Source organism: Amia ocellicauda, chromosome 2 (genome assembly GCF_036373705.1).
Source record: "Amia ocellicauda isolate fAmiCal2 chromosome 2, fAmiCal2.hap1, whole genome shotgun sequence".
Taxonomy (NCBI): domain Eukaryota; kingdom Metazoa; phylum Chordata; class Actinopteri; order Amiiformes; family Amiidae; genus Amia; species Amia ocellicauda.
This window is the reverse complement of record NC_089851.1, coordinates 55,423,940-55,435,910: the sequence shown is the minus strand read 5'-3', so window position 1 is coordinate 55,435,910 and position 11,971 is coordinate 55,423,940. Positions and strand designations below refer to the sequence as shown.

The following is an 11,971-nucleotide window of genomic DNA, read 5'->3' as shown; positions in this document are numbered from 1 at the left end:
CAAGGCAAGCATCTGATTGACAGTGGTCCGTGATCTGCTGTTATGCTACTTTGCTACTGACCATTGGGGGAGCGATAGCAAGCAAGAGAGTTAGATGTCAAGAGTCATAGATAGATAGATAGATGGATGGATGGATGGACGGCAAGGCAAGCATCTGATTGACAGTGGTCCGTGATCTGCTGTTATGCTACTATGCTACTGACCATTGGGGGAGCGATAGCAAGCAAGAGAGTTAGATATCGAGAGTCATTGATAGATAGATAGATAGATGGATGGATGGATGGAAGGCAAGGCAAGCATCTGAGTGACACTGGTCCGTGATCTGCTGTTATGCTACTATGCTACTGACCATTGGGGGAGCGATAGCAAGCAAGAGAGTTAGATATCAAGAGTCATAGATAGATAGATAGATAGATGGATGGATGGACGGCAAGGCAAGCATCTGATTGACAGTGGTCCGTGATCTGCTGTTATGCTACTATGCTACTGACCATTGGGGGAGCGATAGCAAGTAAGAGAGTTAGATATCGAGAGTCATTGATAGATAGATAGATAGATGGATGGATGGATGGACGGCAAGGCAAGCATCTGATTGACAGTGGTCCGTGATCTGCTGTTATGCTACTATGCTACTGACCATTGGGGGAGCGATAGCAAGTAAGAGAGTTAGATATTGAGAGTCATTGATAGATTGATAGATAGATGGATGGATGGATGGACGGCAAGGCAAGCATCTGATTGACAGTGGTCCGTGATCTGCTGTTATGCTACTATGCTACTGACCATTGGGGGAGCGATAGCAAGTAAGAGAGTTAGATATCGAGAGTCATTGATAGATTGATAGATAGATGGATGGATGGATGGACGGCAAGGCAAGCATCTGATTGACAGTGGTCCGTGATCTGCTGTTATGCTACTATGCTACTGACCATTGGGGGAGCGATAGCAAGCAAGAGAGTTAGATGTCAAGAGTCATAGATAGATAGATAGATGGATGGATGAATGGATGGACGGCAAGGCAAGCATCTGATTGACAGTGGTCCGTGATCTGCTGTTATGCTACAATGCTACTGACCATTGGGGGAGCGATAGCAAGCAAGAGAGTTAGATATCAAGAGTCATAGATAGATAGATAGATAGATGGATGGATGGACGGCAAGGCAAGCATCTGATTGACAGTGGTCCGTGATCTGCTGTTATGCTACTATGCTACTGACCATTGGGGGAGCGATATCAAGCAAGAGAGTTAGATATCAAGAGTCATAGATAGATAGATAGATGGATGGATGGATGGACGGCAAGGCAAGCATCTGATTGACAGTGGTCCGTGATCTGCTGTTATGCTACTATGCTACTGACCATTGGGGGAGCGATAGCAAGCAAGAGAGTTAGATATCAAGAGTCATAGATAGGTAGATGGATGGGTGGATGGATGGACGGCAAGGCAAGCATCTGATTGACAGTGGTCCGTGATCTGCTGTTATGCTACTTTGCTACTGACCATTGGGGGAGCGATAGCAAGCAAGAGAGTTAGATGTCAAGAGTCATAGATAGATAGATAGATGGATGGATGGATGGACGGCAAGGCAAGCATCTGATTGACAGTGGTCCGTGATCTGCTGTTATGCTACTATGCTACTGACCATTGGGGGAGCGATAGCAAGCAAGAGAGTTAGATATTGAGAGTCATAGATAGATGGATGGATGGATGGACGGCAAGGCAAGAACCTGATTGACAGCGGTCCGTGATCTGCTGTTATTCTACTATCAGCAGCAGCAGCGGCAGATTTGGCGCCGTGGCTTAGTTGGTTAAAGCGCCTGTCTAGTAAACAGGAGGTCCTGGGTTCAAATCCCAGCGGTGCCTTAGGCGGGCTTTCTGTGCTCCTTGCGAAGCTTGTGCTTCCGCTTTGTCGACCATCAGTTTTAGCAAGATAGGCTTATCGTAAAGCCATCAGAGGACGTAATGAACCGGAAAGCCAACTGGACAGACGCCGGTTTGTAAAGAAGAACCAGAACCCAAAGGACAAGCGCTACGGCCAACGTCCAATTCCCATTGCCGCCCCTGGACAGTCGCAACAGGGAGCTTGTTGCTCCCGTCAACCTTACGTTTTCACCTCTGTGTGCTTCCTTTGTTGCAGCCTGCATCCAGATTTTGTTTTGTTTTGTTTTGTTTTGTTTTGTTTTGTTTTGTTTTGTTTTGTTTGGTTTTGTTTGGTTTTGTTTTTTGCCTTACGCCTGAGTGTAGGCACTGGGGAATGGGAGAGTCCTGGCACCGTGGCTTAGTTGGTCAAAGCGCCTGTCTTGTAAACAGGAAACCCTGGGTTCGACTCCCAGCAGTGCCTTGGTTTATGTTGGCCTAGGCAATGGAAAGGAAGTTTCTAAACGCTCAATACATTTTTGCAAGATGGCCGTCCACAGCAAGCAGCTTAAGGTTACTGTAGCCACAGTCTGGCAAGCTGTCCGCCAGAAGTAGAAACAATAACAAGGGGCGGGGGGAAAAGTGGGCCGTCCCTGGGTGGATTCGAACTACCATCCTTTTGGTTAACAGCCAAACGCGCTGACCGATTGCGCCACAGAGACAGACAGAGGTGTTGTGGTTGCTGCAGTCGTGCAGTTCCTTCACAGTTGCCAAAAATCATTTCCAGCACACGATTTTCTTTGTCGTTGAATGCAACATACGTGACCATTGGGGGAGCGATAGCAAGCAAGAGAGTTAGATATCGAGAGTCATAGATAGATAGATAGATAGATGGATGGATGGACGGCAAGGCAAGCATCTGATTGACATTGGTCCGTGATCTGCTGTTATGCTACAATGCTACTGACCATTGGGGGAGCGATAGCAAGCAAGAGAGTTAGATATCAAGAGTCATAGATAGATAGATAGATAGATGGATGGATGGACGGCAAGGCAAGCATCTGATTGACAGTGGTCCGTGATCTGCTGTTATGCTACTATGCTACTGACCATTGGGGGAGCGATAGCAAGCAAGAGAGTTAGATATCAAGAGTCATAGATAGATAGATAGATGGATGGATGGATGGACGGCAAGGCAAGCATCTGATTGACAGTGGTCCGTGATCTGCTGTTATGCTACTATGCTACTGACCATTGGGGGAGCGATAGCAAGCAAGAGAGTTAGATATCATGAGTCATAGATAGGTAGATGGATGGGTGGATGGATGGACGGCAAGGCAAGCATCTGATTGACAGTGGTCCGTGATCTGCTGTTATGCTACTTTGCTACTGACCATTGGGGGAGCGATAGCAAGCAAGAGAGTTAGATGTCAAGAGTCATAGATAGATAGATAGATAGATGGATGGATGGACGGCAAGGCAAGCATCTGATTGACAGTGGTCCGTGATCTGCTGTTATGCTACTATGCTACTGACCATTGGGGGAGCGATAGCAAGCAAGAGAGTTAGATATTGAGAGTCATAGATAGATGGATGGATGGATGGACGGCAAGGCAAGAACCTGATTGACAGTGGTCCGTGATCTGCTGTTATTCTACTATCAGCAGCAGCAGCGGCAGATTTGGCGCCGTGGCTTAGTTGGTTAAAGCGCCTGTCTAGTAAACAGGAGGTCCTGGGTTCAAATCCCAGCGGTGCCTTAGGCGGGCTTTCTGTGCTCCTTGCGAAGCTTGTGCTTCCGCTTTGTCGACCATCAGTTTTAGCAAGATAGGCTTATCGTAAAGCCATCAGAGGACGTAATGAACCGGAAAGCCAACTGGACAGACGCCGGTTTGTAAAGAAGAACCAGAACCCAAAGGACACGCGCTACGGCCAACGTCCAATTCCCATTGCCGCCCCTGGACAGTCGCAACAGGGAGCTTGTTGCTCCCGTCAACCATACGTTTTCACCTCTGTGTGCTTCCTTTGTTGCAGCCTGCATCCAGATTTTGTTTTGTTTTGTTTTGTTTTGTTTTGTTTGGTTTTGTTTTTTGCCTTACGCCTGAGTGTAGGCACTGGGGAACGGGAGAGTCCTGGCACCGTGGCTTAGTTGGTCAAAGCGCCTGTCTTGTAAACAGGAAACCCTGGGTTCGACTCCCAGCAGTGCCTTGGTTTATGTTGGCCTAGGCAATGGAAAGGAAGTTTCTAAACGCTCAATACATTTTTGCAAGATGGCCGTCCACAGCAAGCAGCTTAAGGTTACTGTAGCCACAGTCTGGCAAGCTGTCCGCCAGAAGTAGAAACAATAACAAGGGGCGGGGGGAAAAGTGGGCCGTCCCTGGGTGGATTCGAACCACCATCCTTTTGGTTAACAGCCAAACGCGCTGACCGATTGCGCCACAGAGACAGACAGAGGTGTTGTGGTTGCTGCAGTCGTGCAGTTCCTTCACAGTTGCCAAAAATCATTTCCAGCACACGATTTTCTTTGTCGTTGAATGCAACATACGTGACCATTGGGGGAGCGATAGCAAGCAAGAGAGTTAGATATCGAGAGTCATAGATAGATAGATAGATAGATGGATGGATGGATGAACGGCAAGGCAAGCATCTGATTGACAGTGGTCCGTGATCTGCTGTTATGCTACAATGCTACTGACCATTGGGGGAGCGATAGCAAGCAAGAGAGTTAGATATCAAGAGTCATAGATAGATAGATAGATGGATGGATGGACGGCAAGGCAAGCATCTGATTGACAGTGGTCCGTGATCTGCTGTTATGCTACTATGTTACTGACCATTGGGGGAGCGATAGCAAGCAAGAGAGTTAGATATCAAGAGTCATCGAAAGATAGATAGATAGATGGATGGATGGACGGCAAGGCAAGCATCTGATTGACAGTGGTCCGTGATCTGCTGTTATGCTACTATGCTACTGACCATTGAGGGAGAGATAGCAAGCAAGAGAGTTAGATATCGAGAGTCATAGATAGATAGATAGATAGATAGATGGATGGATGGACGGCAAGGCAAGCATCTGATTGACAGTGGTCCGTGATCTGCTGTTATGCTACTATCAGCAGCAACAGTGGCAGATTTGGCGCCGTGGCTTAGTTGGTCAACGCGCCTGTCTTGTTAACAGGAAACCCTGGGTTCGACTCCCAGCAGTGCTTTGGTTTACGTTGGCATAGGCAATGGAAAGGAAGTTTTTAAACGCTCAATACATTTTTGCAAGATGGCCGTCTGCAGCAAGCAGCTTAAGGTTACTGTAGCCGCAATCTGGCAAGCTGACCGCCAGAAGTAGAAACAATAACAAGGGGCGGGGGGAAAAGTGGGCCGTCCTTGTGTGGATTCAAACCACCATCCTTTCGGTTAATAGCCAAACACGCTGACCGATTGCGACACAGAGACAGACAGAGGTGTTGTGGTTGCTGCAGTCGTGCAGTTCCTTCACAGTTGCCAGAAATCATTTCCAGCACACGATTTTCTTTGTCGTTGAATGCAACATACGTGACCACTGGGGGAGCGATAGCAAGCAAGAGAGTTAGATATCGAGAGTCATAGATAGATAGCTAGCTAGATAGATAGATAGATGGATGGATGGACGGCAAGGCAAGCATCTGATTGACAGTGGTCCGTGATCTGCTGTTATGCTACTATGCTACTGACCATTGGGGGAGCGATAGCAAGCAAGAGAGTTAGATATCAAGAGTCATAGATAGATAGATAGATAGATGGATGGACGGCAAGGCAAGCATGTGATTGACAGTGGTCCGTGATCTGCTGTTATGCTACTATGCTACTGACCATTGGGGGAGCGATAGCAAGCAAGAGAGTTAGATATCGAGAGTCATTGATAGATAGATAGATAGATGGATGGATGGATGGACGGCAAGGCAAGCATCTGATTGACAGTGGTCCGTGATCTGCTGTTATGCTACAATGCTACTGACCATTGGGGGAGCGATAGCAAGCAAGAGAGTTAGATATCAAGAGTCATAGATAGATAGATAGATAGATGGATGGATGGACGGCAAGGCAAGCATCTGATTGACAGTGGTCCGTGATCTGCTGTTATGCTACTATGCTACTGACCATTGGGGGAGCGATAGCAAGCAAGAGAGTTAGATATCAAGAGACATAGATACATAGATAGATAGATGGATGGATGGATGGACGGCAAGGCAAGCATCTGATTGACAGTGGTCCATGATCTGCTGTTATGCTACTATGCTACTGACCATTGGGGGAGCGATAGCAAGCAAGAGAGTTAGATATCAAGAGTCATAGATAGATAGATAGATAGATGGATGGATGGATGGACGGCAAGGCAAGCATCTGATTGACAGTGGTCCGTGATCTGCTGTTATGCTACTATGCTACTGACCATTGGGGGAGCGATAGCAAGCAAGAGAGTTAGATATCATGAGTCATAGATAGGTAGATGGATGGGTGGATGGATGGACGGCAAGGCAAGCATCTGATTGACAGTGGTCCGTGATCTGCTGTTATGCTACTTTGCTACTGACCATTGGGGGAGCGATAGCAAGCAAGAGAGTTAGATGTCAAGAGTCATAGATAGATAGATAGATGGATGGATGGATGGACGGCAAGGCAAGCATCTGATTGACAGTGGTCCGTGATCTGCTGTTATGCTACTATGCTACTGACCATTGGGGGAGCGATAGCAAGCAAGAGAGTTAGATATTGAGAGTCATAGATAGATGGATGGATGGATGGACGGCAAGGCAAGAACCTGATTGACAGCGGTCCGTGATCTGCTGTTATTCTACTATCAGCAGCAGCAGCGGCAGATTTGGCGCCGTGGCTTAGTTGGTTAAAGCGCCTGTCTAGTAAACAGGAGGTCCTGGGTTCAAATCCCAGCGGTGCCTTAGGCGGGCTTTCTGTGCTCCTTGCGAAGCTTGTGCTTCCGCTTTGTCGACCATCAGTTTTAGCAAGATAGGCTTATCGTAAAGCCATCAGAGGACGTAATGAACCGGAAAGCCAACTGGACAGACGCCGGTTTGTAAAGAAGAACCAGAACCCAAAGGACACGCGCTACGGCCAACGTCCAATTCCCATTGCCGCCCCTGGACAGTCGCAACAGGGAGCTTGTTGCTCCCGTCAACCATACGTTTTCACCTCTGTGTGCTTCCTTTGTTGCAGCCTGCATCCAGATTTTGTTTTGTTTTGTTTTGTTTTGTTTTGTTTGGTTTTGTTTTTTGCCTTACGCCTGAGTGTAGGCACTGGGGAACGGGAGAGTCCTGGCACCGTGGCTTAGTTGGTCAAAGCGCCTGTCTTGTAAACAGGAAACCCTGGGTTCGACTCCCAGCAGTGCCTTGGTTTATGTTGGCCTAGGCAATGGAAAGGAAGTTTCTAAACGCTCAATACATTTTTGCAAGATGGCCGTCCACAGCAAGCAGCTTAAGGTTACTGTAGCCACAGTCTGGCAAGCTGTCCGCCAGAAGTAGAAACAATAACAAGGGGCGGGGGGAAAAGTGGGCCGTCCCTGGGTGGATTCGAACCACCATCCTTTTGGTTAACAGCCAAACGCGCTGACCGATTGCGCCACAGAGACAGACAGAGGTGTTGTGGTTGCTGCAGTCGTGCAGTTCCTTCACAGTTGCCAAAAATCATTTCCAGCACACGATTTTCTTTGTCGTTGAATGCAACATACGTGACCATTGGGGGAGCGATAGCAAGCAAGAGAGTTAGATATCGAGAGTCATAGATAGATAGATAGATAGATGGATGGATGGATGAACGGCAAGGCAAGCATCTGATTGACAGTGGTCCGTGATCTGCTGTTATGCTACAATGCTACTGACCATTGGGGGAGCGATAGCAAGCAAGAGAGTTAGATATCAAGAGTCATAGATAGATAGATAGATGGATGGATGGACGGCAAGGCAAGCATCTGATTGACAGTGGTCCGTGATCTGCTGTTATGCTACTATGTTACTGACCATTGGGGGAGCGATAGCAAGCAAGAGAGTTAGATATCAAGAGTCATCGAAAGATAGATAGATAGATGGATGGATGGACGGCAAGGCAAGCATCTGATTGACAGTGGTCCGTGATCTGCTGTTATGCTACTATGCTACTGACCATTGAGGGAGAGATAGCAAGCAAGAGAGTTAGATATCGAGAGTCATAGATAGATAGATAGATAGATAGATGGATGGATGGACGGCAAGGCAAGCATCTGATTGACAGTGGTCCGTGATCTGCTGTTATGCTACTATCAGCAGCAACAGTGGCAGATTTGGCGCCGTGGCTTAGTTGGTCAACGCGCCTGTCTTGTTAACAGGAAACCCTGGGTTCGACTCCCAGCAGTGCTTTGGTTTACGTTGGCATAGGCAATGGAAAGGAAGTTTTTAAACGCTCAATACATTTTTGCAAGATGGCCGTCTGCAGCAAGCAGCTTAAGGTTACTGTAGCCGCAATCTGGCAAGCTGACCGCCAGAAGTAGAAACAATAACAAGGGGCGGGGGGAAAAGTGGGCCGTCCTTGTGTGGATTCAAACCACCATCCTTTCGGTTAATAGCCAAACACGCTGACCGATTGCGACACAGAGACAGACAGAGGTGTTGTGGTTGCTGCAGTCGTGCAGTTCCTTCACAGTTGCCAGAAATCATTTCCAGCACACGATTTTCTTTGTCGTTGAATGCAACATACGTGACCACTGGGGGAGCGATAGCAAGCAAGAGAGTTAGATATCGAGAGTCATAGATAGATAGCTAGCTAGATAGATAGATAGATGGATGGATGGACGGCAAGGCAAGCATCTGATTGACAGTGGTCCGTGATCTGCTGTTATGCTACTATGCTACTGACCATTGGGGGAGCGATAGCAAGCAAGAGAGTTAGATATCAAGAGTCATAGATAGATAGATAGATAGATGGATGGACGGCAAGGCAAGCATGTGATTGACAGTGGTCCGTGATCTGCTGTTATGCTACTATGCTACTGACCATTGGGGGAGCGATAGCAAGCAAGAGAGTTAGATATCGAGAGTCATTGATAGATAGATAGATAGATGGATGGATGGATGGACGGCAAGGCAAGCATCTGATTGACAGTGGTCCGTGATCTGCTGTTATGCTACAATGCTACTGACCATTGGGGGAGCGATAGCAAGCAAGAGAGTTAGATATCAAGAGTCATAGATAGATAGATAGATAGATGGATGGATGGACGGCAAGGCAAGCATCTGATTGACAGTGGTCCGTGATCTGCTGTTATGCTACTATGCTACTGACCATTGGGGGAGCGATAGCAAGCAAGAGAGTTAGATATCAAGAGACATAGATACATAGATAGATAGATGGATGGATGGATGGACGGCAAGGCAAGCATCTGATTGACAGTGGTCCATGATCTGCTGTTATGCTACTATGCTACTGACCATTGGGGGAGCGATAGCAAGCAAGAGAGTTAGATATCAAGAGTCATAGATAGATAGATAGATAGATGGATGGATGGATGGACGGCAAGGCAAGCATCTGATTGACAGTGGTCCGTGATCTGCTGTTATGCTACTATGCTACTGACCATTGGGGGAGCGATAGCAAGCAAGAGAGTTAGATATCATGAGTCATAGATAGGTAGATGGATGGGTGGATGGATGGACGGCAAGGCAAGCATCTGATTGACAGTGGTCCGTGATCTGCTGTTATGCTACTTTGCTACTGACCATTGGGGGAGCGATAGCAAGCAAGAGAGTTAGATGTCAAGAGTCATAGATAGATAGATAGATGGATGGATGGATGGACGGCAAGGCAAGCATCTGATTGACAGTGGTCCGTGATCTGCTGTTATGCTACTATGCTACTGACCATTGGGGGAGCGATAGCAAGCAAGAGAGTTAGATATTGAGAGTCATAGATAGATGGATGGATGGATGGACGGCAAGGCAAGAACCTGATTGACAGCGGTCCGTGATCTGCTGTTATTCTACTATCAGCAGCAGCAGCGGCAGATTTGGCGCCGTGGCTTAGTTGGTTAAAGCGCCTGTCTAGTAAACAGGAGGTCCTGGGTTCAAATCCCAGCGGTGCCTTAGGCGGGCTTTCTGTGCTCCTTGCGAAGCTTGTGCTTCCGCTTTGTCGACCATCAGTTTTAGCAAGATAGGCTTATCGTAAAGCCATCAGAGGACGTAATGAACCGGAAAGCCAACTGGACAGACGCCGGTTTGTAAAGAAGAACCAGAACCCAAAGGACACGCGCTACGGCCAACGTCCAATTCCCATTGCCGCCCCTGGACAGTCGCAACAGGGAGCTTGTTGCTCCCGTCAACCATACGTTTTCACCTCTGTGTGCTTCCTTTGTTGCAGCCTGCATCCAGATTTTGTTTTGTTTTGTTTTGTTTTGTTTTGTTTGGTTTTGTTTTTTGCCTTACGCCTGAGTGTAGGCACTGGGGAACGGGAGAGTCCTGGCACCGTGGCTTAGTTGGTCAAAGCGCCTGTCTTGTAAACAGGAAACCCTGGGTTCGACTCCCAGCAGTGCCTTGGTTTATGTTGGCCTAGGCAATGGAAAGGAAGTTTCTAAACGCTCAATACATTTTTGCAAGATGGCCGTCCACAGCAAGCAGCTTAAGGTTACTGTAGCCACAGTCTGGCAAGCTGTCCGCCAGAAGTAGAAACAATAACAAGGGCCGGGGGGAAAAGTGGGCCGTCCCTGGGTGGATTCGAACCACCATCCTTTTGGTTAACAGCCAAACGCGCTGACCGATTGCGCCACAGAGACAGACAGAGGTGTTGTGGTTGCTGCAGTCGTGCAGTTCCTTCACAGTTGCCAAAAATCATTTCCAGCACACGATTTTCTTTGTCGTTGAATGCAACATACGTGACCATTGGGGGAGCGATAGCAAGCAAGAGAGTTAGATATCGAGAGTCATAGATAGATAGATAGATAGATAGATAGATAGATAGATGGATGGATGGATGAACGGCAAGGCAAGCATCTGATTGACAGTGGTCCGTGATCTGCTGTTATGCTACAATGCTACTGACCATTGGGGGAGCGATAGCAAGCAAGAGAGTTAGATATCAAGAGTCATAGATAGATAGATAGATGGATGGATGGACGGCAAGGCAAGCATCTGATTGACAGTGGTCCGTGATCTGCTGTTATGCTACTATGTTACTGACCATTGGGGGAGCGATAGCAAGCAAGAGAGTTAGATATCAAGAGTCATCGAAAGATAGATAGATAGATGGATGGATGGACGGCAAGGCAAGCATCTGATTGACAGTGGTCCGTGATCTGCTGTTATGCTACTATGCTACTGACCATTGAGGGAGAGATAGCAAGCAAGAGAGTTAGATATCGAGAGTCATAGATAGATAGATAGATAGATAGATGGATGGATGGACGGCAAGGCAAGCATCTGATTGACAGTGGTCCGTGATCTGCTGTTATGCTACTATCAGCAGCAACAGTGGCAGATTTGGCGCCGTGGCTTAGTTGGTCAACGCGCCTGTCTTGTTAACAGGAAACCCTGGGTTCGACTCCCAGCAGTGCTTTGGTTTACGTTGGCATAGGCAATGGAAAGGAAGTTTTTAAACGCTCAATACATTTTTGCAAGATGGCCGTCTGCAGCAAGCAGCTTAAGGTTACTGTAGCCGCAATCTGGCAAGCTGACCGCCAGAAGTAGAAACAATAACAAGGGGCGGGGGGAAAAGTGGGCCGTCCTTGTGTGGATTCAAACCACCATCCTTTCGGTTAATAGCCAAACACGCTGACCGATTGCGACACAGAGACAGACAGAGGTGTTGTGGTTGCTGCAGTCGTGCAGTTCCTTCACAGTTGCCAGAAATCATTTCCAGCACACGATTTTCTTTGTCATTGAATGCAACATACGTGACCACTGGGGGAGCGATAGCAAGCAAGAGAGTTAGATATCGAGAGTCATAGATAGATAGCTAGCTAGATAGATAGATAGATGGATGGATGGACGGCAAGGCAAGCATCTGATTGACAGTGGTCCGTGATCTGCTGTTATGCTACTATGCTACTGACCATTGGGGGAGCGATAGCAAGCAAGAGAGTTAGATATCAAGAGTCATAGATAGATAGAT

General features: G+C 47.5%; 12 non-coding genes across 12 annotated transcripts; 8 read left to right on the top strand and 4 right to left on the bottom strand.

Annotated features, from left to right (window-relative positions):
• Positions 1 to 1,790: 1,790 nt before the first annotated feature.
• trnat-agu (transfer RNA threonine (anticodon AGU)) lies at positions 1,791 to 1,864 on the top strand. The gene has a single exon. It is a non-coding gene; the product is annotated as a tRNA-Thr (tRNA).
• Positions 1,865 to 2,268: 404 nt separating this feature from the next.
• trnat-ugu (transfer RNA threonine (anticodon UGU)) lies at positions 2,269 to 2,342 on the top strand. Its single transcript has one exon. It is a non-coding gene; the product is annotated as a tRNA-Thr (tRNA).
• A 164-nt stretch (positions 2,343 to 2,506) lies between these two features.
• trnan-guu (transfer RNA asparagine (anticodon GUU)) lies at positions 2,507 to 2,580 on the bottom strand. The gene has a single exon. It is a non-coding gene; the product is annotated as a tRNA-Asn (tRNA).
• Positions 2,581 to 3,541: 961 nt separating this feature from the next.
• Positions 3,542 to 3,615, top strand: trnat-agu (transfer RNA threonine (anticodon AGU)). Its single transcript has one exon. It is a non-coding gene; the product is annotated as a tRNA-Thr (tRNA).
• Positions 3,616 to 3,989: 374 nt separating this feature from the next.
• trnat-ugu (transfer RNA threonine (anticodon UGU)) lies at positions 3,990 to 4,063 on the top strand. The gene has a single exon. It is a non-coding gene; the product is annotated as a tRNA-Thr (tRNA).
• A 164-nt stretch (positions 4,064 to 4,227) lies between these two features.
• Positions 4,228 to 4,301, bottom strand: trnan-guu (transfer RNA asparagine (anticodon GUU)). The gene has a single exon. It is a non-coding gene; the product is annotated as a tRNA-Asn (tRNA).
• Positions 4,302 to 6,709: 2,408 nt separating this feature from the next.
• On the top strand, positions 6,710 to 6,783 carry trnat-agu (transfer RNA threonine (anticodon AGU)). The gene has a single exon. It is a non-coding gene; the product is annotated as a tRNA-Thr (tRNA).
• A 374-nt stretch (positions 6,784 to 7,157) lies between these two features.
• Positions 7,158 to 7,231, top strand: trnat-ugu (transfer RNA threonine (anticodon UGU)). Its single transcript has one exon. It is a non-coding gene; the product is annotated as a tRNA-Thr (tRNA).
• Positions 7,232 to 7,395: 164 nt separating this feature from the next.
• trnan-guu (transfer RNA asparagine (anticodon GUU)) lies at positions 7,396 to 7,469 on the bottom strand. The gene has a single exon. It is a non-coding gene; the product is annotated as a tRNA-Asn (tRNA).
• A 2,408-nt stretch (positions 7,470 to 9,877) lies between these two features.
• On the top strand, positions 9,878 to 9,951 carry trnat-agu (transfer RNA threonine (anticodon AGU)). Its single transcript has one exon. It is a non-coding gene; the product is annotated as a tRNA-Thr (tRNA).
• Positions 9,952 to 10,325: 374 nt separating this feature from the next.
• Positions 10,326 to 10,399, top strand: trnat-ugu (transfer RNA threonine (anticodon UGU)). The gene has a single exon. It is a non-coding gene; the product is annotated as a tRNA-Thr (tRNA).
• Positions 10,400 to 10,563: 164 nt separating this feature from the next.
• trnan-guu (transfer RNA asparagine (anticodon GUU)) lies at positions 10,564 to 10,637 on the bottom strand. Its single transcript has one exon. It is a non-coding gene; the product is annotated as a tRNA-Asn (tRNA).
• Between the last annotated feature and the right edge of the window lie 1,334 nt (positions 10,638 to 11,971).